The sequence below is a fragment of the Pristiophorus japonicus genome, chromosome 23 (genome assembly GCF_044704955.1).
Source record: "Pristiophorus japonicus isolate sPriJap1 chromosome 23, sPriJap1.hap1, whole genome shotgun sequence".
NCBI lineage: Eukaryota > Metazoa > Chordata > Chondrichthyes > Pristiophoridae > Pristiophorus > Pristiophorus japonicus.
The window spans coordinates 57,572,226-57,599,152 of NC_091999.1; the positions used below are offsets into that span (position 1 = coordinate 57,572,226).

A 26,927-nucleotide genomic window follows, 5' to 3' on the forward strand; every position below is an offset into this window, starting at 1 on the left:
GTTAACGACAAATGCAGATTCAACAGAATAAATTCGGGTATAACTGAGCAGGATGGCAGGAAATCGGTTTGAATTTAAAGATTTACCAGGAGTGGGGTTCGAACCCATGCACGTATAAACCCTCTGGATTTTCCGTCCAACGCCTTAACAACTCGGCCATCCTGGTTTTGTCAGTATTCGGATTTTGTCTTTGTGAGAATCTGGGCTGCAGCTCCACTCTCACCGACAGGTTTTCAATGAGCATTTTCGTATATTTATAGTAATATTGACACGGGGGCAACTCTCCTGTTCTTTTTCGAGTAATGCTCTGGGAACTTTCACATCCACCCGAGGGTGCAGACGGAGCTTCAATTTAATATTTTATCCGAAAGTCAACAGCTTCAACAATGCAAAATCCCACAAGTACTGCATTTGAATGTCAGCCAAGATTATATGTTCAAGTCTCAGGAGTGGGACTTACACACACAACCTCCTTATTCAGTCGAGAATGCTGCCACTGAACCAAAGCCGATACCAAAGTTCACATCCGTATTATTTGCCCCAAGTCTTTTTATAAAGTTTCAGGACATACAGAAGTAATATTCAACATTTTAAAAAAGCTTCATTGTCGTCGGGGAATTGAACGCCGACCTCGCGCATGAAAGAGAGGGATATAAACTAAGACACGAATGAGGAGCTGACGGGTGTGGATTCTGTCAGTGCAGGAATCGAGCTGAGAACAGAAATGGACACCATGAGAAGTAGACAGGCACATTGAGAGACAGAGACAAACCGACAAACAGGGAGAGACAGACAGCAAGATAGAGACAACGTAAGACAGAAAGTGTGAGACTGAGAAGGAGAGGCAGACTGAGTGAGAAAAAGACACAAACACACACACATACAGATATAAAGAGAGAGAGGGAAACAGTGAGAGAAAGACAGTGATAAAGACAGTAACAAGGAGAGAGACAGATGAAGAGTGAGCGACAGATAGAGAGATATAGAGAGATATAAACAGAAAGTGATGGAAATACTCAGCAGGTTAGAGACAGGAACTAACAGAGACAGGCAAATAGAGACAGACAGGTCGAGACATAGACAGACAGAGATGATGGGAATGAGAGAGACAGTCGGACAGAGAGACTGAGAGAATCCCACTGGAACAGAACTGGACATCGTGAGAAAGAGACAGACACGTTGAGAGACAGACAAACAGGGAAACAGGGAGAGGCAGACAGCGAGATAGAGGCAAAGAGAGACAGAAAGTTTGAGATTGAGAGGGAGGGTCAGTCTGAATGAGAAAACGACTCAAACACATACATACACAGAGATGTGTTTGTGTGCTCCATAAAGAGAAGGAGGCAAATATGATGCAATGACAGAGACAAAGACAGGGACAATGAAAGAGACAAAGAGGGAGACAGATAGAGAGAAAGACAGATAGAGACAATAATTCGGTTCTGTCTTTACAAAGGAAGATACAAAAAACCTTCCGAATGTACGAGGGGACTGTGCATCTCGTGAGAATGAGGAACTGAAAGATATCCTTATTGGTGGGAAATTGTGTTGGAGAAATTGTTGGGATTAAAAGCCGATAAATCCCCGGCTCCTGATAGTCTGCATCCCAGAGTACTTAAGGAAGTGGCCCTAGAAATAGTGGATGCATTGTTGATCATTTTCCAACAATCTATGGACTCTGGATCAGTTCCTATGGACTAGAGGGTAGCTAATGTGATGGCACTTTTTAAAAAAGGAGGGAGAGAGAAAGCAGCTAATTATAGACCGGTTAGCCTGGCATCAGTCGTGGGGAAAATATTGGAATCAATCATTAAGGATGAAATAGCAGCCCATTTGGAAAGCAGTGACAGGATCGGACCGAGTCAGCGTGGATTTATGAAAGTGAAATCACGCTTGACGAATGTTCTGGAATTTTTTGAGGATGTAATGAGTAGAGGGGACAAGGGAGAACCAGTGGATGTGGTGTATTTGGACTTTCAATAGGCTTTTGACAAGGTCCCGCACTAGAGATTGGTGCACAAAATCAAAGCGCATGGTATTGGGATTAATGTACTGACATGGATAAAGAACTGGTTGGCAGACAGGATGCAGAGAATCGGGATAAACGGGTCCTTTTCAAACTGGCAGGAAGTGACTAGTGGGGTGCCGCAGGGCTCAGTGCTGGGACTCCAGCTCTTTACAATACACATGAACGATTTGGTTGAAGGAATAGAGTGTAATATCTCCAAGTTTGCAGATGACACTAAACTGGGTGGCGGTCCGAGCTGTGAAGAGGATGCTAAGAGGCTGCAGGGTGAATTGGACAGATTAGGTGAGTGGGCAAATACATGGCAGATGCTGTATAATGTGGATAAATGTGAGGTTATCCATTTTGGGGGCAACAACACGAAAGCAGAATATTATCTGAATGGCGGAAAACTAGAAAAAGGGGAGGTGCAGTGAGACCTTGGTGTTATGGTTCATCAGTCACTGAAAGTGGGCATGCAGGTACAGCAGGCGGAAAAGAAGGCAAATGGTATGTTGGCCTTCGTAGCTAGAGGATTTGAATATAGGAGCCAGGAGATCTTACTGCAGTTGTACAAGGCCTTCGTGAGGACACACCTGGATTATTGTGTTCAGTTTTGGTCTCCTAGTCTGAGGAAGGACGTTCCTGCTGTTGAGGGAATGCAGCGAAGGTTCACCAGACTGATTCCAGGGATGGCAGGACTGTCATATGAGGAGAAATTGGATCAACTAGGCCTTTAATACTGGCGTTTAGAATGATGAGAGGGGATCTCATAGAATCATATAAGATTCTGACGGGACTGCACAGGTTAGATTCGGGAAGAATGTTCTCGATGTTGGGGAAGCCAGAACCAGGGGACATAGTCTTAGGATAAGATGTAGGCCATTTAGCAGTGAGATAAGTAGAAACTTCTTCACTCAGAGAGTTGTTGACCTGTGGAATTCCCTGCCACAGAGAGTTGTTGAAGCCAGTTCATTGGATATATTCAAGAGAGAGTTAGATATGGTCCTTACGGTTGAGTGGATGAAGTGGGATGGAGAGGAAAACAGGAAAGTGTAACTGAAAGAATGATCAGCCATGATAATATTGAATGGCGGTGCAGGCTCGAAGGGCCTAATGGCCTACACCTGCAGCTTTTTTCTATGTTTCAATGTTTCAAAAACAGAAAATGATGGAAATTTTCATCAGATTAGAGACAGGGACAAAATGAGACAGGCAAAAACACGGACAGGGAGTGCTGCACTTGAGTGTTTGCCAAGATGATAATGCTCAAGTCTCAGAAGTGCGACTTGAACACACAAACTCCCGATTCAGCCGAGAATGCTGCCACTGAAACAAAGCCGATACAAAAGTTCACAACCTTATTATTTCCCCCAAGTCTGTTTTATAAGTTCCAGGACATACCAAATTCATGGTGATGATTTCCACAGACAGTTGCACATACACAGAGACATATATAGAGATAGACAGACACATAGACACACACACATAACCAAAAATTTGCACGCACCAACGGGCATGCACAGATGCCTTCGTCATCTCGAGGGATAGACAGGCTGAATCAATGTCGCAACTTTGACTGATGCTTGCGATTTTTGAAACGGATGTATCGTGAATATTGCAGATTAATTAAAATGAGAAAAAAATGTCAGTGTTGAAAGCTGTGGGACGTTATTCCATCTATCTCAGGATCAGTTTGGCAGAGAACGGGTTAAATTGTGAAATGGAATGAAAAATACTGCGAATCGTAGTCGGCAGGATTCGAACCTGCGCGGGATAACCCAATGGATTTCTAGTCCATCGCCTTAACCACTCGGCCACGACTACTGTGTTGCTGCCTTTTTTTAACGTTACTCAGAAAAAACTCACTCATCCATCTCTGTGCAGCAGACGGCCAAAGACTCCTGAAAAATTCTCCGTTTGCTAAAAATCTGGACGAGGCAATCTCCTCCACCTGTATTTTTACAGTTCGATATTGCTCTGGAACTTTTTAATATGAATCTCTTCCAAGAAACATAAGTAAAATTCTACGATTTGAAATAACTGCCTCCACGTCGGGGAATTGAACTTCGGTCTCCCGCGTGACAGGCTGGGATACTCACCACTATACTAACGAGTAACTAACACGTACCAATTCTGTCAGAGCAGTAATCGAGCCACTGTGACCAGAACTGGGCACCATGAGAAGTCGACAGACACATTGAGAGACAGAGACAAACCGACAAACAGGGAGAGACAGACAGCGAGATAGAGACAACGAGAGTCAGAAAGTGTGAGACTGAGAAGGAGAGGCAGACTAAGTGAGAAAAAGACTCAAACATATACATATACAGAGATGTGTGTGAGTGATCTATTAAGAGAGAGAGGGAAAGAGTGATAGAAACATAATGATAAAGAAAGTGACAAGGAGACAGATGGAGAGAGAGCGATAGAGACTAAAACAGAAAATGATGGAAATACTTCTCAGCTTACAGGCAGGGACTCACAAAGACAGGCAAAGACATGGACAGACCGAAATGATGGGAAAGAGAGAGCCAGTCAGACAAAGAGTCTGAGAGAATCCCATTGGAACAGACGTGGCACCGTGAGAAAGAGACAGATTCAAACAGAGAAACAGGGACAGACAGAGTCGTCAGACTGAGAGAGACAAAGACTCAAACACACAAACACACACACAACTCTCTGAAGAGAGAGAGAGGTAGAGACCGAGCGACGCAGATGGATTTCACAATTTCATTTCATTATCGGTTCAGAGTGTCACATTGTTACAGAAATTTGCTGATTCAACCGATAAAAATCCGGTCTCACTGATCAGAATGGGAGGAAATCCGTGTTAAATTAAAGAGATACCAGGAGTGGGGTACGAACCCACGCGGTAAACAACCATTAAAATTCAAGTCCAACGCCTCAACCACTCGGCTATCCTGGTCCTGTTAAAACCTGCATTCTGTCTCTGTGAGAATCTGGGCTTCAACCCCAACCACACATACAAACACAGACACATCGGCTTTCAGTGAGCATTTACGAACATTTTTAGTGATATTGAGACGGGGGCAACTCTCCTATTCTTTTTCGAATAATGCACTGGGAACTTTCATATCCACCCGAGGATGCAGACGGAGCTTCAATTTAACATTTCATCCGAAAGACAACAGCTTCAACATTGCAAAATTCCCCAAGTGCTGCACTTGAGTGTTAGCCAAGATGATAATGCTCAAGTCTGAGAAGTGCGACTTGAACACACAAACTCCCGATTCAGTCGAGAATGCTGCCACTGAAACAAAGCCGATACAAAAGTTCACAACCTTATAATTTCCCCCAAGTCTGTTTTATAAGTTCCAGGACATACCAAATTCATGGTGATGATTTCCACAGACAGGTGCACATACACAGAGACATATATAGAGATAGACAGACACATAGACACACACACAGATAACCAAAAATTTGCACGCACCAACGGGCATGCACAGATGACTTCGTCATCTCGAGGGATAGACAGGCTGAATCACTGTCGCAGCTTTGACTGATGTTTGCGATTTTTGAAACGGATGTATCGTGAATATTGCAGATTAATAAAAATGAGAAAAAAATGTCAGTGTTGAAAGGTGTGGGACGTTATTCCATCTATCTCAGGATCCGTTTGGCAGAGAACCGGTTAAATTGTGAAATGCAATGAAAAATGCTGCGAATCGTAGTCGGCAGGATTCGAACCTTCGCGGGATAACCCAATGGATTTCTAGTCCATCGCCTTAACCACTCGGCCACGACTACTGTGTCGCTGCCATTTTAAACGTTACTCAGAAAAAACTCAGTCATCCATCTCTGTGCAGCAGACGGCCAAAGACTCCTGAAAAATCTGGACGAGGCAATCTCCTCTACCTGTATTTTTACAGTTCGATATTGCTCTGGAACTTTTTAACATGAATCTCTTCCAAGAAACAGAAGTAAAATTCGACGATTTGAAATAACTGCCTCCCCGTCGGGGAATTGAACCCCGGTCTGCCGCGTGACAGGCGAGGATACTCACCACTATACTAACGAGGAACTGACGTATACCCAGTCTGTCAGAGCAGTAATCGAGCCACTGTGAACAGAACTGGGCACCATGAGAAGTCGACAGACACATTGAGAGACAGAGACAAACCGACAAACAGGGAGAGACAGACAGCGAGATAGAGACAACGAGAGACAGAAAGTGTGAGACTGAGAAGGAGAGGCAGACTGAGTGAGAAAAAGACTCAAACATTTCCATATACAGAGATGTGTGTGTGTGATCTATTATGAGAGAGAGAGGGAAAGAGTGATAGAAAGACAATGATAAAGACAGTTACAAGGAGAGAGACAGATGGAGAGAGCGCGATTGAGACTAAAACAGAAAATGATGGAAATACTTCTCAGCTTACAGGCAGGGACTCACAGAGACAGGCAAAGAAATGGACAGACCGAAATGATGGGAAAGAGAGAGCCAGTCAGACAAAGAGTCTGAGAGAATCCCATTGGAACAGACGTGGCACCGTGAGAAAGAGACAGATTGAGAGACAGAGACAAACAGAGAAACAGGGACAGACAGAGTAGTCAGACTGAGAGAGACAATGACTCAAACATACAAACACATACACAACTCTCTGAAGAGAGAGAGAGAGGTAGAGACCGAGCGACGCAGATGCATTTCACAATTACATTTCATTATCGGTTCAGAGTGTCGCATTGATACAGAAAATTGCTGATTCAACCGATGAAAATCCGGTCTCACTGATCAGAATGGGAGAAAATCCGTGTTAAACTAAAGAGATACCACGAGTGGGGTACGAACCCACGCGGTAAAAAACCATTAAAATTTAAGGCCAACGCCTCAACCACTTGTCTATCCTGGTCCTGTGAAAACCTGCATTCTGTCTCTGAGAGAATCTGGGCTTCAACCCCAACCCCACATACAAACACAGACACATCGGCTTTCAGTGAGCATTTACGAACATTTTTAGTGATATTGAGACGGGGGCAACTGTCCTATTCTTTTTCGAGTAATGCACTGGGAACTTTCATATCCACCCGAAGGTGCAGACGGAGTTTCAATTTAACATTTGATCCGAAAGACAACAGCTTCAACATTGCAAAATTCCCCAAGTGCTGCACTTGAGTGTTAGCCAAGATGATAATGCTCAAGTCTCAGAAGTGCGACTTGAACACACAAACTCCCGATTCAGTCGAGAATGCTGCCACTGAACCAAAGCCGATACAAAAGTTCACAACCTTATTATTTCCCCCAAGTCTGTTTTATAAGTTCCAGGACATACCAAATTCATGGTGATGATTTCCACAGACAGTTGCACATACACAGAGACATATATAGAGATAGACAGACACAGAGACACACACACACAAAACCAAAAATTTGCACGCACCAACGGGCATGCACAGATGCCTTCGTCATCTCGAGGGATTGACAGGCTGAATCACTGTCCCTCGGCCACGATTACTGTCTTTTTCAGCTACAGACAGAGTGAGTAAGTCTGAGAGAGACAAAGACTCAAACATCTGAACAATGCACTGTTCTCTGAAGAGAGAGCGAGAGGCAGAGACCGAGCGACACGGATACATTTCATTATCGGTTTAGATTGTCACATTGTTACAGAAAATTGCTGGTTCAAACGATGAAAATCCGGTTTTACTGATCAGAATGGGAGGAAATCCGTGTCAAATGAAAGAGATACCAGGAGTGGGGTACGAACCCACGCGGGAAAAAAAACAATTGAATTTTAACGCCAACGCCATTACCACTCGGCTATTCTGGTCCTGTGAGAACCTGGTGAGTACTTGGTAGAGATTAACTCAGAAAAAACTCAGTCATCAATCTCTGTGCAGCAGACGGCCAAAGAATCGTGAAAAAGTCTCCGTTTCCGAAAAATCTGGAAGAGGCTCTATCCTCTACGTGTATTTTTACAGTTCTTTATTGCTATGGAACTTTTTAACATGAAACTCTTCAAAGAAACAGAAGTAAAATTCTCCATTTTGAATTGAACCCTGGTCTCCCGCGTGACAGGTGGGGATACTCTACACTATACTAACGAGGAGCTGACAGGTAATGTAGCTGTCAGAGCAGGAATCGAGCTGAACAGAACTGGACACCATGAGAAGTCGACAGACACAATGAGAGACAGAGCCAAACCGAAAAACAGGGAGAGACAGACAACGAGATCGAGGCAACAAGAGACAGAAAGTCGAGACTGAGAAGAAGAGGAAGACTGAGTGAGAAAAAGACTCAAACACTTACATATACAGAGATATGTGTGTGTGTCTGATCTCGAAAGAGAGAGAGGGAAAGAGTGAGAGAAAGACCGTGATAAAGGCAGTGACAAGGAGAGAGACAGATAGAGAGAGAGCGACAGAGCGAGAGAGAGACAAAGATATCAACAGAAAATGATGGCAATTCCCAGCAGGTTAGATACAGGAACTACCAGCCACAGGCAAAGAGAGACAGACAGGCAGAGACATAGACAGACAGAGATGATGGGACAGTCAGAAGAGAGACTGAGAGAATCCCATTGGAACAGAACTGATCACCGTGAGAATGAGACAGACACATTGAGAAACAGAGACAAACAGTGAAACATGGAGAGGCAGACAGCGAGATAGAGACAGAGAGAGACAGAAAGCTTGAGACTGAGAGGGAGGGTCAGAGTGAGCGAGACAAAGACTCAAATGCATACATACACAGAGATATGTTTGCGTGCTCCATAAAGAGAGTGAGGCAAATTGTGATGGAATGACAAAAAAAAGACAGGAACAAAAAGAGAGACAAAGAGGGAGACAGATAGAGAGAAAGTCAGATAGAGAGAGAGAGAGATAGAAATGATGGGAAAGAGAGAGCCAGTCAGACAAAGAGTCTGAGAGAATCCTATTGGAACAGAACTGGACACCGTGAGAGAGACAGATTGAGAGACAGAGACAAACGGAGAGACAGGGACAGACAGAGTGAGTCAGAGAGAGGCAGACTGAGAGAGACAAAAACTCAAACACATAAACACATACACAGCTCGCAAAAGAGAGAGAGAGGCAGAGACTGAGCGACACAGATACATTTCACAATTTCATTTCATTGTCTGCTCAGAGTGTCACAGAGTTATATAAAAGTGCAAATGCAACAGATGAAAATCGGATATCACTGAGCAGGATGGGAAAAATCTCTGTTTAATTAACATATTCCAGGAGTGGGGTTCGAGCTCACACGGGTATAAACCCATTGGATTTTATGCCCAACATCTTAACCGCTCGGCCATCCTAGCCCTGTCAATGCTGGGACTCTGTCTCAATGAGAAGCTGGCCTTTAACTCCATCCGCACAGACGCACACAGACACATCGGATTTCAGGGAGCATTTTCCAACATTTTTCGTCATATTGACACGGGCGCAACTCTCCTATTCTTCTTCGATAAGGCTCTGGGAACTTTCACATCCACCCGAAGGTGCAGACGAAGCTTCCATTTCACATTTCATCCGAAAGTCAACAGCTTCAACAATGCAAAATTCCCCAAGTACTGCATTTGAGTGTCAGCCAAGATTGTATGCTCAAGTCTCAGGAGTGGGATTACACACACAACCTCCTGATTCAGTCGAGAATGGAGCCAATGAACCATAGCCAATATCAAAGATCACAACTGTATTATTTTCCCCAAGTTTTTAAAAATGTTCCAGGACACATCAAATTCAATGTGATGATTTCCATAGACAGTTGCACATACACAGAGACATACATACAGATAGACATATACAGACACACACACTTATCAAAAATATACACGCATCAACATAGAAACATATAAATTCGTTGCAGGAGTTGGTCATTCGGCCCTTCGAGCCTGCACCACCATTCAATAAGATCATGGCTTATCATTCAACCTCAGTACCCCTTTCCTGCTTTCTCTCCATACCCCTTGATCTCTTTAGCCGTAAGGGCCATATCTAACTCCCTTTTGAATATATCTAACGAAATGGCCTCAACAACTTTCTGCGGTAGAGAATTCCACAGGTTAACCACTCTCTGAGTGAAGAAGTTTCTCCTCATCTCGGTCTTAAATGGCTTACCCCTTATTCTTGGACTGAGACCTTGGTTCTTGAACTCCACAGCAACGAGAACATTCTTTCTGCCTCTAACACGTCCAATCTCGTCAGAAAGTTATATATTTCTATGAGATCGCCTCTCATTCTTCTAAACTCCAGTGGATACCAGCCCAGTTGATCAAGTCTCTCCTCATATGTCAGTCCTGCCATCCCAGGAATCAAGCTGGTGAACCTTCGCTGAACTCCCTCAATCGCAAGGACGTCCTTCCTCAGATTTGGAGACCAAAACTGAACACAATATTCCAGGTGTGGCCTCACCAAGACCCTGTGTAATTGCAGTAAGACCTCCCTGCTCCTATACTCAAATCACCTCGCTATGAAGGCGAACATGCCATTTGCCTTTTTACCGCCTGCTGCCAACTTTCAATGACTCATGTACTATGACACCAGATCAAGATATACACAGAGTGCCTTAGACAAATAGAGGGATAGACAGGCAGGATCACTCTCGCTACTTTGGCTGCCTTTTGCTTTTTTCTATCCGCATGTATCGTGAATATTGCAGATTAATGAAAGAAATTTAAAAAATGGCAGTGTTGAAAGATGTGGTACTTTATTCCACCAACCACAGGATCAGTTTTGCGGAGACCTCGCTAAATTGTGAAATGGAAAGAATTGTAGTCGGCAGGATTCGAACCTGGCGGGGAAAACCTAATGCATTTCTAGCGCATCGCCTCAATCACTGGGAAACGACTACGAGTTTGCTGCATTTTTAAATATCACTCAGATAAAACTCAGTCATCCATCTCTGTGCAGCAGACGGCCACAGAATCCTGAAAAAGTTTCTGTTTGCTAAAAATCTGGAAGAGGCAATCTTCTCTTTTTGTATTTTTACTCTTCTTTATTGCTGTCGAACTTTTTAACATGAATCTATACCAAGAAACAAAAGTAAAATTCTACATTTTGAAAAAGCCTTCCCCCCCCCCCCCCCCCCGTCTGGGAATTCAACTCCGGTCTCCTGCGTAACAGGCGGTGATAATCACCACTATACTAACGAGGTACTGACAGGTATGGGCTCTCTAAGAACAGAAATCGAGCTGTGAACACAACTGGAAACCATGAGAAGTCGACATGCACATTGAGACACAGAGATAAACAGAGAAACAGGGAGAGACAGACAGCGAGATAGAGACAAAGAGACAGATAAAGTGTGAGACTGAGAGGGAGAGAAAGACTCAGTGAGAAAAAAAACTCAAGCTCATACATACAAAGATGTGTGTGTGCTCTATAAAGAGAGAAATGGAAAGAGTGATAGAAATACAGAGATGAAGACAGGGACAAAGACAGTCACAGAGATAGACAGATAGAGAGAGAGAGACAGATAGAGTGAGAGAGACAGAGATAAAAAGAGAAAATGATAGAAATACTCAGCAGGTTAGAGACAGGGCAAAGAAAGACAGGCAGGCAGAGACATAGACAGATAGAGTGAGACGATGGGAAAGAGAGAGACAGTCAGACAGAGAGGGATGATGGGAAAGAGAGACCCAAATAGACAGGGAGACTGAGAGAATCCCATGGAAGCAGAATTTTGACACCGTGAGAAAGTAAGAGACAGATTGAGAGACAGGGACAAACAGAGAAACATAGAAAATAGGTGCAGGAGTAGGCCATTCGGGCTTTCGAATCTGCACCACCATTCAATAAGATCATGGCTGATCATTCAGCTCAGTACCCCTTTCCTGCTTTCTCTCCAAACCTCTTGATGCCTTACGCCATAATTGCCATATCTAACTCCCTCTTGAATATAGCCAATGAATTGGCATCAACAACTCTCTGCGATAGGGAATTCCACAGGTTAACAACTCTCTGAGTGAAGAAGTTTCTCCTCATCTCGGTCCTAAATGACCTGCCCCTTATCATTAGACTGTGTCCCCTAATTCTGGACTTCCCCAACATCGGAAATTTTCTTGCTGCATCTAACCTATTAAGTCCCGTCAGAATTGTTCATGTTTCGATGAGATCCCCTCTCATGCTTCTTAACTCCAGTGACTATAAGGCACTGTCGATCCAGTCTCTCCTCATATGTCAGTCCTGTCATCCCGGGAATCAGTCTGGTGAACCTTCGCTGCACTCCGTCAATAGCAAGAAAGTCCATCCTCAGATTACGAGACCAAAACTGAACACAATATTCCAGGTGAGGTCTCACAAAGGCCCTGTACAACTGCAGTAAGACCTCCGTACTCCTATACCCAAAACCCCTAGGTATAAAGTCCAAAATACCATTTGCCTTCTTCACCGCCTGCTGTAACTGCATGCCAACTTTCAATGACTGATGTACCACGACACGCAGCTCCCATTGCACCTCCCCTTTTCCTAATCTGCCGCCATACAGATAATATTCTACCTTCGTGTTTTTGCCACCAAAGTGGATAACCTCACATTTATTCACATTATACTGCATCTGCCATGCATTTGCCCACTCACCTAACCTGTCCAAGTCACCCTGCAGCCTCTTAGCATCCTCCTCACAGCTCACACCGCCACCCTGTTAGTATCATCTGCAAACTTGAAGATATTACACTCAATTCCTTCATCTAAATCATTAATGTATATTGTAAATAGCTGGGGTCCCAGCACTGAGCCCTGTGGCACCCCACTAGTCACTGACTGCTTTTCTGAAAAGGACCCGTTTATCCCGACTCTCTGCTTCCTGTCTGCCAACCAGTTCTCTATCCACATAAGTACATTACCACCAATACCATGTGCTTTAATTTTGCACACCAATACGTGTGTGGGACCTTATTGAAAGTCTTTTGAAAGTCCAAATACACCACATCCACTGGTTCCCCTTGTCCACAATACTAGTTACATCCTCAATAAATTCCAGAAGATTTGTCAAGCTTGATTTCCCTTTCATAAATTCATGCAGCTTGGACCGATCCTGTCACTGCTTTCCAAATGCACTGCTATTTCATCTTTAAAAATTGATTCCTACATTTTCCCCACTACTGATGTCAGGCTAACCGGTCTATAATTATCTGTTTTTTATCTACCTCCTTTTTTAAAATGTGGTGTTACATTAGTTACTCTCCAGTCCATACGAACTGATCTGGAGTCCATGGACTGTTGGAAAATGATCACCAATGAATCCGCTATTTCTAGGGCCACTTCCTTAAGTAGTTTCCAATGCAGACTATCAGGCCCCGGGTATTTATCGGTCTTCAATCCCATCAATTTCCCTAACACAATTACCTGACTGATAAGGATTTCCTTCAGTTCCTCCTTCTCGCTAGATCCTTGGTGCCCTAGTATTTTGGAAGGCTATGCGTGTCTTCCTTCGTGAAGACAGAAACAAAGTAATTGTTCAACTGGTCTACCATTTCTTTGTTCCCCATTATAAATTCACCTGAATCTGACTGCAAGGGACCTACGTTTGTCTTCTCTAATCTTTTTGTCTTCACATATCTTTCGAACTTTATTATGTTTCCAACAAGCTTCCTCTCATAATCTATTTTCCCCTTCCTAATTAAACCCTTTGTCCTCCTCTGCTGAATTCTAAATTTCTCCCAGTCCTCAGGTTGCGGCTTTTTCTGGCCAATTTATATGTCTCTTCCTTGCATTTAACACTATCCTTAATTTCCCTTGTTAGCTACGGTTGAACCACCTTCCCCGTTTTATTTTTACTCCAGACAGGGAAATACAATTATTGAAGTTCATCCATGTGATCTTTAAAGGTTTGTCATGGCCTATCCACCGTCAACCCTTTAAGTATCATTTGCCAGTCTATTCTAGCCAATTCACGTCTCATACCATCGAAGTTACCTTTCCTTAAGTTCAGGATCCTAGTCTCTTAATTAACTGTGTCACTTGCCACCTTAATAAAGACTTCTACCTTATTATGGTCACTCTTCCCCAAGGGGGCCTCGCACAACAAGATTGCTAATTAGTCCTTTCTCATTACACATCACCCAGTCTAGGATGGCCAGCCCTCCAGATGGTCCCTCGACATCCTCCTCCACCGTATTGCTTCCTGTTTGGTTCGCCCAATCTACATGTAGAGTACCATCTTGATAACTGCTGTATCTTTATGGCACACATCCCTCATTTCTTGTTGAATGCTGTCCCCAACTTCACTTCTACTGTTTACTGATCTTACTCCTCTAGCGTTTTCTTCCCTTTGGTATTCCGCAACTCCACCCATACATGTTCCACATCATCCAAGCTAATGTCGTTCCTTACTATTGCCTTAATTTCCTCTTTAACCAGCAACGCTACCCCACCACCTTTTCATTTCTGTCTGTGCTTCCTGAATGTTGAATTCCCAGCCTTGGTCACCCTGGAGCTGTGTCTCCATCATGCCAATTATACCATATTCAGTAATTGCTGCTGGGCAGTTAATTCGTCCACTTTATTACGAATACTCCTCGTAATGAGGCACAGAGCCTTCAGGCTTGTTATTTTAGTACATTTTGACCCTTTATAATTTTGCTGTAAAGTGGCCCGATTTGGTTTCTGCTCTCCACCTTTACTTTTATTTTTTCGCTTCTGCGCCCCTTCTACTTCCCTCTGTCTCCCGTCGCCCTGCCATATTACTTTAAACATGGCCCAACACTAGCAAACAATCTCTTTTGGACTTTGTTTCTGGTCCTGTCCAGGTGCAGATCTTCTGGTTTAGTTCTGGTCCCACCTCCCCCCCAGAACCAGTTCCAAAGTCCCAGGAATTGAATCCCTCCCATCTGCACCACATTTCAAGCCACGTATTCACGTGAGCTATCCTGTGATTCCTGCTCCGACTAGCAGGTGGCACTGGTAGCAATCCTGAGTTTGCGACCTTTGAGGTCCTACTTTGTAATTTAACTCCGAGCTCCCTGAATTCAGCTTGTTGGTCCTCAGACAGAGTGAGTCAGAGAGTGACAGAGACTGAAACACATAAAGATATACAGGGCTCTCTGAAGACAGAGAGTGAGAGGCACAGATACATTTCACGATTCCATTTCTTTGTCAGTTGAGAGTGTGACAGGGTTACAAATTCAACGGAAGCCATTCGGGTAACACTGAGCAGGATGGTAGAAAATCGGTGTTAAATTCAAGAGTTACCAAGAGTGGGGTTCGACACCACGCGGGTCTAAACCCATTAGATCTTAAATGCAACGACTTATACACTCGGCCATTCAGGCCTTGTGAACCTTCACATTCTGTCTCTGTGAGAATCTGGGCTTGAGCTCCACCCTCACAGACACACGCATACACACAGGTTTTCAGTGAGCATTTCAGAATATTTATATAAAAGTGACACGGGGCAACTCACTACTCTTTATCGAATAATGCTGTTGGAACTTTAACATTCACCCGAGAGAGCAGACAGAGCTTCAATTTAACATTTCATCCGAAAGTCAACAGCTTCGACAATGTAAAATTCTGCAAGTACTGCACTCGAGTGTCAGCCAAGATTATATGCTCAAGTCTCAGGAGTGGGACTTGAAGTCGAAAATACTGCCGCTGAACCAAAGCCGATATCAAATGTCACAACCGTATTATTTTCCCCAATCTTTTTAACAAGTTCCAGTACATACCAAATTCATGGTGATGATATCCACAGATAGTTGCACATACACAGTGACATACGTACAGATAGGCACACATAGAGACCTTTGGGGTCCTACTTTTTAATTAACTCCGAGCTCCCTGACCCCTCTGTGAAGGGAAATAGGTCCTTCCTATCCACTCTATCTAGGCTCCTCATAATTTTATACACCTCATTAACGTCTGTCCTCAGCCTCCTCTGTTCCAAAGAAAACAAACCATTAAGTGGGTTGATGGGCTGGTGGAGATTACAGAGATAGGGAAGGGTGAGACCCTGGAGAGATTTGAACACTAGAATGCGTATTTTAAAGGCTGATGCCACCAGCCATCACGCCCAGCACAGAATGTGACTCACTACCAACAGGAAGGATGTTACGTTAACTACTACAAATGCATAATGAGAGGAAATCAATCTCTGTCCCTTTAATTAACAGAAACATGGAAAGAGGGAAATGAATGACCTTTAAATACCTGGTCCACTTGGCACTGAAGTGTCTGAAACTCATAATAGGAACTCATAAATGGAAATAAAATACTGACAGATGTTAAACTGTTTTGTTGACAAAATAAATCTCGATTTAACTTTTAAAAGATAAATAGTTTAACAGGGGTTGACACATACTCACCCGATAGACCTACTCAGGATCCACCCCTCAAGAACCGCGATTGGTTGCAGAACACGCTGCTCCCTTGGCCCTCCGGCCTCTGATCTCTCTTCCTGTTGGTTCCCAGGGCAATCAATCACCATTCGCCAACATCCCACTGCCAGATTAAGTTGAGGGGCTCGGAGGAAGAAATAAAATGAGGCCGTGAATCTGAGTTAAGAAATAAAATTAGAAAAAACATGATTAAATGAACGAGGAGAGACAATATAAACTAAAGGGTACAATCCTAAAGGGGATGCACGAACAGTGAGACCTGCGGGTATATGTGGACAAATCGCTGAAGGTGGAATGACAGGTTCGGAAAGCAGTTAAAAAAGCTTGCAGGATCCTGGGCATCATAGAGTACAAAAGCAAGGAGGTTATGACGAACCTTTGTAAAACACTGGTTCGGTCTCAAGTGGAGCATTGTGTCCAATTCTGAGCACCGCCCATTGGGATGGGATACCCTTAGAGAGGGTGCAGAAGAGATTGACAGGAATGATTCACGAGATGAGGGACTTCAGTTTTGTGACTTGACTGGAGAAGCTGGGGTTGTTCTCCTTGGAGCAGAGAACGTTGAGAGGAGAATTGATAGAAATGTTCAAAATCATGAGGGTCCGGACAGAGAAGATCGAGAGATACTATTCCGATTGGCGGAAGGGTCAAGAACCAGAGGAGACGGATTTAAGGTGGATGAGCAGAAGAACCAAAGGCGATGTAAGAAAAATTTATTTCATGCTACCAATCGTCAGGATCTGGAATGCACGGCCTCAAAGGATGGTGGAGGCAGACTCAATCACAGCTTTCAAAAGGGAATTGGATAATATCTGAAATAAAACATTTGCAGGGACGTTGGGAAAAGGCGGGGCAGTGGGACTAGCTCAGAGCCGGCAAGGGCTCGACGGGCCGAATGGCCTTCCTTGCTGTAACCATTCTCTCATTTCGTGAGCAGAACCACTCTGTTCCCTGACTCAATCTAAAGCCTTCCTGTTTGTGAGCACCTCTGTTAAACCTCTTTATCTCCGCCTTAAATATATTCAATGATCCAGCCTCCACAGCTCTCTGGCAGAGAATTCCACAGATTTGCAAGAAGAAATTCCTATTCATCTCATTTTTAAATGGTCTGAGGAGAAAGGCTGCATTTGTAAATAGAACAGGATTTACTCGGATTGCTTTGGGCACTGAACCATGTTCATTCTGGCAGCTCTTGTTTGTTTCTGATTATCTTAATAACCCCTATATATGGGCTGGAGATTAATATCTTGTATAAATGTTGAACAAATTATCTTCGTTGCAAACACAGTGTGTCGAATATTTGATTCCTCCATGATCAGAGGAGACTAATTGATGTTCTGTTACCGACTGTTCCATTTTAGTGCTTTTTCTTAATCTAACTTATATCACTTCTCACCTAGTTCATCTTCTATTATATCAAGCCCCAAACTTGTCCCGTTTGAGTACATGAGTTGTAATTGTAGGAGACTTAACTGCAGTGTCTTAATTTAAACTCAGCTGAAATCCTTTGAACCGCCCCTTTATTGAACTGCCTTGCAAAAGATTTGAAATCCGTTACTTTCTGTAACCTGGTTTTGGAACCGATTGAATTTTAAAATGCATCCACACATTTTGCACGTGACAGCCTGTGAAATATTCTGATATTTGTAATTGTCATTGCCACAAACTCAGCTCTCTAGCCACCGACTCAATCCTTCTCCCCAACTTGTGTCTGTGCCTGAACCGGACTGTTTGCAACCTTGGTGCCATATTTAACCCTGAAGTATATTTTTGACCACATATCCACAGCTTAATTAAGAATGCATATTTCCACCTCTGTAACATCGCCTTGCCTCAGCTCATCCGCTGCTGACCGCTCATCCCTGCCTTTCTTACTTCTGGATTTGACTATTACAACACACTCCTGCAACATTCTCACCTGCATAAACTAGAGTTGATCCAAAATTCGGTTGCCCGTGCCCTAACTCTCACCAAGTCCAGCTCACCCATCAGCCCTGTGCTCGTTGAACGACATTGGCTTCTGGTTCAGCAACGCCTTGATTTCAAAATTCTAATACTTATTTTCAAAACTCTCCATGGCCTCACCCCTCCCGAGCTCTGTAAACTCCTCCAGCCCCAACCAGCACCACACCGCCACCCCCCCGCGCCCCGACCCCCCGCCGCCCACCCATGAGATATCTATCTTCCTGAGCATCCCTGATTATAATTGGTGGCTGTGCCTTCTGTTGTCCAGGCCCCAAGTTCTTGAGAACCCAGCCTAAACCTTTCTATCTAACGTGTGCAGTACCTGCCCTGGCAGTTCCTGATGGGATACTGCAGAGCAAGCTTTTCTCTCTTATCTAATCCATGCTGCATCTTTCCACGGAGTGTTTGATAGCAGAGTGTAGGCTGAACTTTACTCAGTATCTAACCCGTGTTGTTCCTCCTCTGGGTGTGTTTGATGGGATGGTGTAGAGGGAGATTTACTCTGTATCTAACCCGTGCTTTACCTGTCCTGGAAGTGTTTGATGGACAGTGTCGGGGGAGCTTTACAGTGTATGTAACCTGTGCTGTACCTTCTCTGGGAGTGTTTGATAGGACAATGTCGCAGGAGTTGTACTCTATATCTAACCCATGCCGTAACTGCGATGGGAGTGTTTGATGGATCAGTCTATGGGAGCTTTACACTCTGACTAACCCATGTGCCTATTGTGCGAGTGGTTGATGGGACAGTGTAGAGGGTGATTAACTCTGTATCTAACCAATGCTGTACCTACCCTGGGACTGTTTGGGACAGGCTAGAGGGTGATTTAACCTTCAATATCCAAGGCTGTATCTACCTGAGAATGTCTGGTGAGACATTGTACAGGGAGCTTTACTCTGTATCTAACCTGTGTCGTCATCATCATCATCATCATCATAGGTAGTCCCTCGAAATCGAGGAAGACTTGCTTCCACTCCTGAAGTGAGTTATTTGGTAGCTGAACCGTCTAATACGAGAGCCACAGACTCTGTCACAGGTGGAACAGATAGTCGTTGAAGGAAGGGGTGGTTGGGTGCAGCACGCTCTTTCCACTACCTGCACTTGTTTTCTGCATGCCCTTGGCGATGAGACTCCCGGATGCACTTCCTCCACTTAGGGTGGTCTTTGGCCATGGACTCCCAGATGTCAGTGTGTATCTCGCACTTTATCAGGGAGGCTTTAAGGGTGTCCTTGTAACGTTTCCGCTGCCCACCTTTGGCTCATTTTCCGTGAAGAAGCTCCGCATAGAGCACTTGCTTTGGGAGTCTTGTGTCTGGCATGCGAACTATGTGGTCTGCGTAGCGGAGCTAATCGAGTGTGGTCAGTGCTTCAATGCTGGGGACGTTAGCCTGGACGAGGACGCTGATGTTGGTGTGCCTGTACTGCCAGGTGATTTGTAGGATTTTGCGGAGACATCGTTGGTGATATATCTCCAGCAAGAAAAATTGTCTACTGTACATTGTCCATGCCTCTGAGCCATACAGGAGGACGGGTATTACTACAGCCCTGTAGACCATGAGCTTGGTTGTACCTGCCCAGGGAAAGGTTAATGAGACAGTGCAGAGGAAACTTTACTCTGTCTCTAACCCATGCTGTGTCTGTCCTGGGAGTGTTTGATGGGACAGTGTAGAGGGAGCTTTACTCTGTATCTCACCCGTGCTGCACCTGCCCCGCGAATATCCGCTGGAATAGTATAGAGGGAGATTTCTCTATATCTAACAGGTGTTGTATCTGCCCTGGAATGGCTGGGACAAGTTCGAGGGAGATGTAGTCTGTATCTAACCTGTGCTGTACTTGCACTGGAAACGTTTGGTGGAACAGTATAGAGGGAGCTTTATTCTATATTTAACCTGTTAAGTCCAGAAAAAGTAATGTGATTGAGTAATGTAGACGTGAGTAAGTGTGACCTGTCTCTTTATTCTAACTTCAGAGTGCACTTACAAAATGGAAGGTCTGCTTATATACAGTGCTCCCAAGGGACGCTGGCATCCCTTGGGACTCCAACAGATACGCCCTGTGGTGGTGGTAGAATTCTGGTTACATAGAGTTATATACATCACATCACTCCCTCCTAAAGTCAAAGTACACTTATTTGCAAGTTGAGACGATCTGGGGCTTTTCACTCCCGAGTCGATCGTCTCGGTACAAATACAGGTGCAGGTGAGTTGGTTGATTCTTCGCTGGGCTGCTGTGCAGCTGACCTTACTGGGCTGCTGGGGATGATGAGTTCAATTTCGTGGTCAACCATGATGTTGGTTGCCACTTGTGTGTGTGTCGGAGGGTCGAAGTTGGTTGCTTGTGGCTGTCTGTGAATCGAAGTTTGGTTTGGTCCAAATGCTTTCTGCAAGTTAATCCATTTGCGAGTTTGACCTGAAACACCCTCCTCCCTTCTTTGTCTATGACATTGCCAGCAAGCTATTTGGGACCATGTCCATAGTTGAGTACAAATACAGGGTCATTGACTTCAATATTGCGTGACAAATCTGTGCGATCACGGTACATGCTTTGTTGATGCCGCCTGCCCTCGGCTTGATCATGGAGATCAGGTTGAACAAGAGAAAGTCTTGTTTTGAGCATCCTTTTCAGGAGCAGCTCAGTTGGGGTACCCCGGTGAGAGCATGGTGTCTGGTGCAGTGGCTGAGCAGGACTCGGGACAGATGGGTCTGCAGGGAGCCTTTTGACATGTGTTTCAAGCTTTGCTTGATGGTTTGGACTGCACGTTCTGTCTGGTCATTGGATGCGGGCTTGAACGGGGCAGATGTAATGTGCTTGATCCCATTGCGTGTCATTAAATGCTTGAATTCAGCGCTGGTGAAGTATGCACGGCCCGTTGTCGCTAAAAAGACATCAGGCAGGCCGTGCGTGGCTCGTAGGTTTTCGAGGAATGCAATGGACGTGCTTACAGACATTATTACAGACTCAATCCAGTTAGAATAAACATCCACAAGAACGAAGAACATTTTGCCTAAAATGGGCCGGCAAAGTCAACGTGGATCCTAGACCACGGTTTGGAGGGCCATGACCACAAACTTGGGTGCCATGGGTGCATTGCTCAGTTGCGAGCAAGTGGTGCATTGGCGCACGCAAGACTCCAAATCTGAGTCGATATCGGGCCACTACACATGGGGTCTGACTATAGCTTTCATCATTACTATGCCTGGGTGGGCACAGTGTAGGTAACGTTTGAACATTTCCCTCGCTTTCTTGGGCAAAACCACGTGATTACCCCACAAAAGACAGTCCGTCTGTCTGGACATTTCGTCTTTACGCTGCTGGAATAGCTTGATCTCTTCATGCATCTCCGCTGGGACGCTGGACCAACTCCCATGGAGGACACAGTTTTTACAAGGGACAGTAAAGGATCCTGGCTGGTCCAGATCCTCATCTGGCGGTCGTAACGGGTGACTCTTCATTTTCAAATGCATCCATCACCAAGAGCAAGTCTGCAGGCTGTGCCATTTCCATCCCGGTGGTGGGAAATGTAGCCGACTGAGGTCATCAGTGCAGTTCTCTGTGCCTCGCCAGTGGTGAATTACATACTTATATGCATACAGCGTGAGCGCCCATCTTTGGATGCGAGCAGAAGCATTGGTATTAATACCTTTGCTCTCTGTGAATAGCGATATGAGCGGCTTATGGTGAGTTTCTAACTCGAACTAAAGCCCAAACAGATACTGGTGCATTTATTCACCCCGTAAGCGCATGCGAGCGCTTCTTTTTCAATCATGCTGTAGGTCCTTTCGGCCTTGGACGAACTCCTGGTCGCATGGGCGACCGGTTGCAATGTTCCCAATTCGTTTGCTTATTGTAACACACGCCCGACCCTGTACAAAGGTGCATCGCAAGCTAGCACTAAACGTTTACATAGATCATACAGGACAAGCAGTTTGTTGGAACATAACAGATTTCGGGCTTCCTCAAAAGCAGTCTCTTTTGATCTCCCCCATGCCTAATAATTTCTCTTGCGCAGCCACATGTGTAGAGGTTCTAGCAAGGTGCTGAACCCGGGTAGGAAATTATCAAAATAATTGAGGAGCCCCAGGAAGGACCACAGCTCCGTCACGTTCTGTGGTCTCGGCGCATTCTTGATGGCCTCCGTCTTGGTGTCAGTGGGTCTGATGCCATCTGCCACGATTCTTCTCCCTACGAACTCGACCTTTGGCACCAGGAAAACACACTTCGAGCGTTTCAACCTGAGTCCCACATGATCTAGCCGACTTAGAACCTCTTCCACGTTCTGCAAGTGCTCGATGGTGTTCCGACCTGTGACCAGTAAATCATCCTGGAAAACCACGATGTGCAGCACCGACTTTAGCAGACTCTCCATGTCCCTTTGAAAAAAAGCCGCGGTCGATCGAATTCCAAACGGGCATCTAATGTCGATGAACAGACCTTTGTGCGTGTTGATGCAGGTGAGGCCTTTTTAAGGTTCCGCCAGCTCCAGCGTCATGTGGGCCGAGGTCAGGTCCAACTTGGTGAATGTCTTTTCTTCTGCTAGTGTCGCAAATAGTTCATCTGCCTTGGGTTGCGGGTACTGGTCCTGCAGCGAAAAATGATTAATCATTACTTTATAGTCCCCGCAAATTCTGACCATGACATCACCCTTGAGAACCAGAACAATCTGACTGGGCCACTCGTTGAACTCCACCAGTGCGATGATGCCCTCTCGTTGCAGCCTGTCTAACTCGATCTCCACTTTCTCTCGCATCATATATGCCACTGCCCGTGCCTTGTGATGGATGGGTCATGTACCGGGAATCAAGTGGACCTGCACCTTCACCCTCAAGAAACTTCCGATCCCTAGCTCAAACAATGACGGAAACTTGCTCAGAACCTGGGTACATGAGGCGTCATCGATGGATGAAAGCGCTCGGATGTCATCCCAGTTCCAACGTATTTTTCTCAGCCAGCTTCTGCCGAACAGTGTGGGGCCATCTCCTGTCACTATCCTGAGTGGTAGTTCGTGTACTGTTCCATTATAAGAGACATTTAATACTGTGCTGTCAATTACTGGGATCAGCTCTTTAGTGTAAGTTTTCAGTTTTGTGTGAATGGGGCTCAGCTTGGGCCTGTCGAAGGCCCTTTTCTCATGATGGACTGACTCGCACCCATGTCCAATTCCACAGATACTGGAATTCCGTTCAGTTCAACATTTAACATGATTGGTGGACATTCCGTGGTGAAGTGTGTACGCTGTACACTTCTGCCTCCTCGATTTGAGTCTCTAGTTCAGTTTGATCCACCATGGATCGGTCTACCACTGCAATGTGGTGCTTTGCATTGTTTGCAGCTCATCTGCACATTCGCTGGAGGTGTCCCATTGTTCCACAGCCTTTGAATGCATAGTGTTTGAAGCTGCTTTAATGGGCTCGATGATCACCACCGCAGTGCCAACAAGCTGTTAACTGCCTCGCATTAACGCTTGATGGCAGACTCTGAGTCATCTGAGATCATGCAGCTGCAGGCGTGTACATTCTGCCATATGCATTCCTGCCTGGAAACGATGTTACTTTGTGTACAGTACTTGCCGAAACATCTGTATGCTGCGAAATTTGTTTGGCTGGTGGACATAAATGCCTAGGCTATCGTTATGGCTTTGCTCAGGTGCGGTGTTTCAACAGTCAATAGTTTGCGAAGGTTATCCTCATGGCCAATGCCAAGCACAAAAAATCTCTTCGCATTTACTCCAGGTGTCCATCAAATTCGCAATGTCATGCAAGGTGCCTTATTTCGTCGACGTAGCTCGCCACTTCCTGGCCTTCAGACCGTTGACATCTGTAAAATTGATACCTTACCATCAGAATGCTCTCCTTCGGATGTAGGTGCTCCTGGATCAGCGCACACAGTTCTTCATACGATTTGGTTGTTGGTTTCACCGGAGACCATATTCTTCATGAGACCATAGGTTGTTGCCCTGCAGAGAGTGAGGAGGATCGCCCTTTGTTTGGCATCATTCACATTCCCTGCCAGCTCGTTGGCCATGAAGTATTAATCGAGTCGCTGCATGAAGACCTCCCAATCGTCCCCTTCTGAGAATGTCTCCAGGATATCAACAGTTCTCTGCATTTTCACATGATGGCTCATTATCTCGTCGCTAATTGTTATGTCCAGAATAAAGTAACGTGATTGAGTACTGTAGACATGAGTAAGTGTGATCTTGGTCTCTTTTTTCTAACTCCGGAGTGCACGTACAGCATGGGAGGCCTGCTTATATACAATGCTTCCAAGAGATACTGGGATTCCTTGGGACTCCAACAGATATTCCCTCTGATGGCGGTAGATTGCTGGTTACATCGGGTTGCATACATAACATAACCCATGTTGTACTTGCCCTGGGAATGTCTGATGGGACAGTGTAGAGAGAGCTTTAATCTGTATGTCCGTTGTACTCCGTAGAGGACGAAATCCTCATTGTGTTTCCAGGAGAAGCTCCTCAGCCACAGGGGAAGACGGTTGAGGGGGATTCTAGTGATGACTTTCCCAGTGGCTGGTAACAGAGAGACTCATCTGTAATTGCCACAGTCGGACTTGTCCCCTTTGTTATAGATGGTCATGATTACTGCATCTCTGAGATCTCCAGGCATGCTCTCCTCCTTCCAGATGAGAGAGATGAGGTCATGCATTCATGCCAATATTGCCTCTCCACCATACTTTAGTGCCTCAGCGGGGATTCCATCCGCTCCCATTGCCTTGTTGTTCTTGAGCTGGCGGATGGCCTTTTCTATCTCGTGCAGGGCTGAGGTTTTGCTGAGATGTTGGCGGGTAGCATGCTGAAGGATGGAGTCGAGGACACTCGAGTCAAAGGCAGAGTCTCGGTTAAGGACATCTTCGAAGTGCTCCTTCCAGCGGGTCCTGACTGCCTCAGTGTCCTTGATGAGTGTTTCCCCATTCTTGGCCAGCAGTGGGGCGGTGCCTTGGGTGCTTGGGCCATAGGTGGCCTTGACTGCGATGAAGAATCCTCGCACATCATGGCTGCCGGCCAGCTGCTGAAACTCCTGTGATTTCTCCACCCACCATTTATGCTTTATGTCACAGGTTTTTTCTTGGACCTCGGCCTTAAGCCATCTGTAATGCTGCTTTGCTGCTCCCGAGTTGGGTTGTTGTTTTAGGTTCAGAATTGCCCTGTGCTTGAGATTAATTAGCTCTTGGATCTCCTGGTCATTCTCATCAAACTAGTCCTGGTTTTTCCTCGATCAGGCCAACATCCCCAGCATCGAAGCACTGACCACACTCGACCAGCTGCGTTGGGTTGGCCACATTGTTCACAACTATTTTAAGTAGAACAATAATCAAGTTCCCCCTGATTAAAGGGTGGAGGGGGGTCACACTCCAGAAACTTTCATTAAAGTGCCCCCTTGTTTTTTTTAAGGAACCAGAAACACAACTTAGCAATTCAACATAAAGGTAACTTTTGTCAAATCAAATCAAATGAATTAAAATTACAATTCTGTTCCCTCTTGAATGATGCACTCCAGTCTCTCTGGTGCTCACCTCTCATGGAAGGCCACGAATCTACCAGTGGACACTCCATGCTCAATCTCCAGCGATACCATGGCTCGACACATTGTTCACAAGACTCCCAAAGCAAGGCTCTACTCGGAACTCCTACACGGAAAGCGAGCCGACAGTGGACAGAGGAAACCTTTCAACGACACCCTCAAAGCCTCCTTGATGAAATTCACCAACCCCCCGATACCTAGGAGTCCCTGAAAAAAGTCCACCCTGAATTGAGGAAGTGCATCTGGGAGGGCACTGAGCACCTCGAGTCTCATCGCTGAGTGCATGCAGAAACCAAGCATAGGAGCATGTGGCAAACCAGTCCCACCCACTCATTCGTTCAACGACTCTCTGTCCCACCTGTGACAGAGACTGTCATTCCCATACTGGACTGTTTCGTCACCTAAGAACTCATCTTTAGAGTGTAAGCAAGTCTTTCTCGATTTAGACGGACTGCCTGTGATAATGGTGATGTGTATCTCACCTGTGTTGTGCCTGTCCTGTGCATTTTTTGATTGGCAGTTTAGAGAGATGTTTACCCTGCATCTAAATTATGCTGTACTTGGCCTGGGAGTGTTTGATGGGACAGTATAGAGGGAGCTTCACTCTGTATCTAACCTATGCTGTCCCTGCACTGGGAGTGTTTAATGGGACAGTGTAGAGGGAGCGTTACTCCATATCTAACCGATACTGTACCTGACCTGGGGGTGTTTCATTCCTCACTGTAGATGGAGCTTTACTCTGTATCTAACATGTGCTGTACGTGCCCTGGGAGTGTTTGATTGGACAGTGTAGAGGGAGCTTTACTCTGTATCTAACCCGTGCTGTACCTGCCCTGGATGTGTTTGATGGGACAGTGTAGAGGGAGCTTTACTCTGTATCTAACCCGTGCTGTACCTGCCCTGGGAGTGTTTGGTTGGTCACTGTAGAGGGAGCTTTACTCTGTATCTAACATGTGCTGTACCTGCCACAAGTAAGCTTGCAGCCTTCTGCAAGAGGTCGGCACCGGAGGGACTGGAGTGCATCATCACCTCCAGCAACCAAATTTTAATTTGATTTAAGTTTACCGTCCAAAGTTTAATTGGTTTATTTTGCCGGTTATAGTGTTCCCTCCCCCCTT

At 45.2% G+C, this 26,927-nt stretch overlaps 1 protein-coding gene and 4 non-coding genes across 5 annotated transcripts in view; all 5 read right to left on the reverse strand.

Moving 5' to 3' along the window:
* Positions 1–26,927, reverse strand: part of LOC139235556 (zinc finger protein 235-like) — a 247,839-nt gene that overhangs the window by 166,766 nt on the left and 54,146 nt on the right. The gene's annotated exons all lie outside the window — the stretch shown is intronic.
* trnaf-gaa (transfer RNA phenylalanine (anticodon GAA)) lies at positions 84–166 on the reverse strand. The gene has a single exon. It is a non-coding gene; the product is annotated as a tRNA-Phe (tRNA).
* trnas-aga (transfer RNA serine (anticodon AGA)) lies at positions 3,752–3,832 on the reverse strand. The gene has a single exon. It is a non-coding gene; the product is annotated as a tRNA-Ser (tRNA).
* On the reverse strand, positions 4,853–4,934 carry trnas-uga (transfer RNA serine (anticodon UGA)). The gene has a single exon. It is a non-coding gene; the product is annotated as a tRNA-Ser (tRNA).
* Positions 5,699–5,779, reverse strand: trnas-aga (transfer RNA serine (anticodon AGA)). Its single transcript has one exon. It is a non-coding gene; the product is annotated as a tRNA-Ser (tRNA).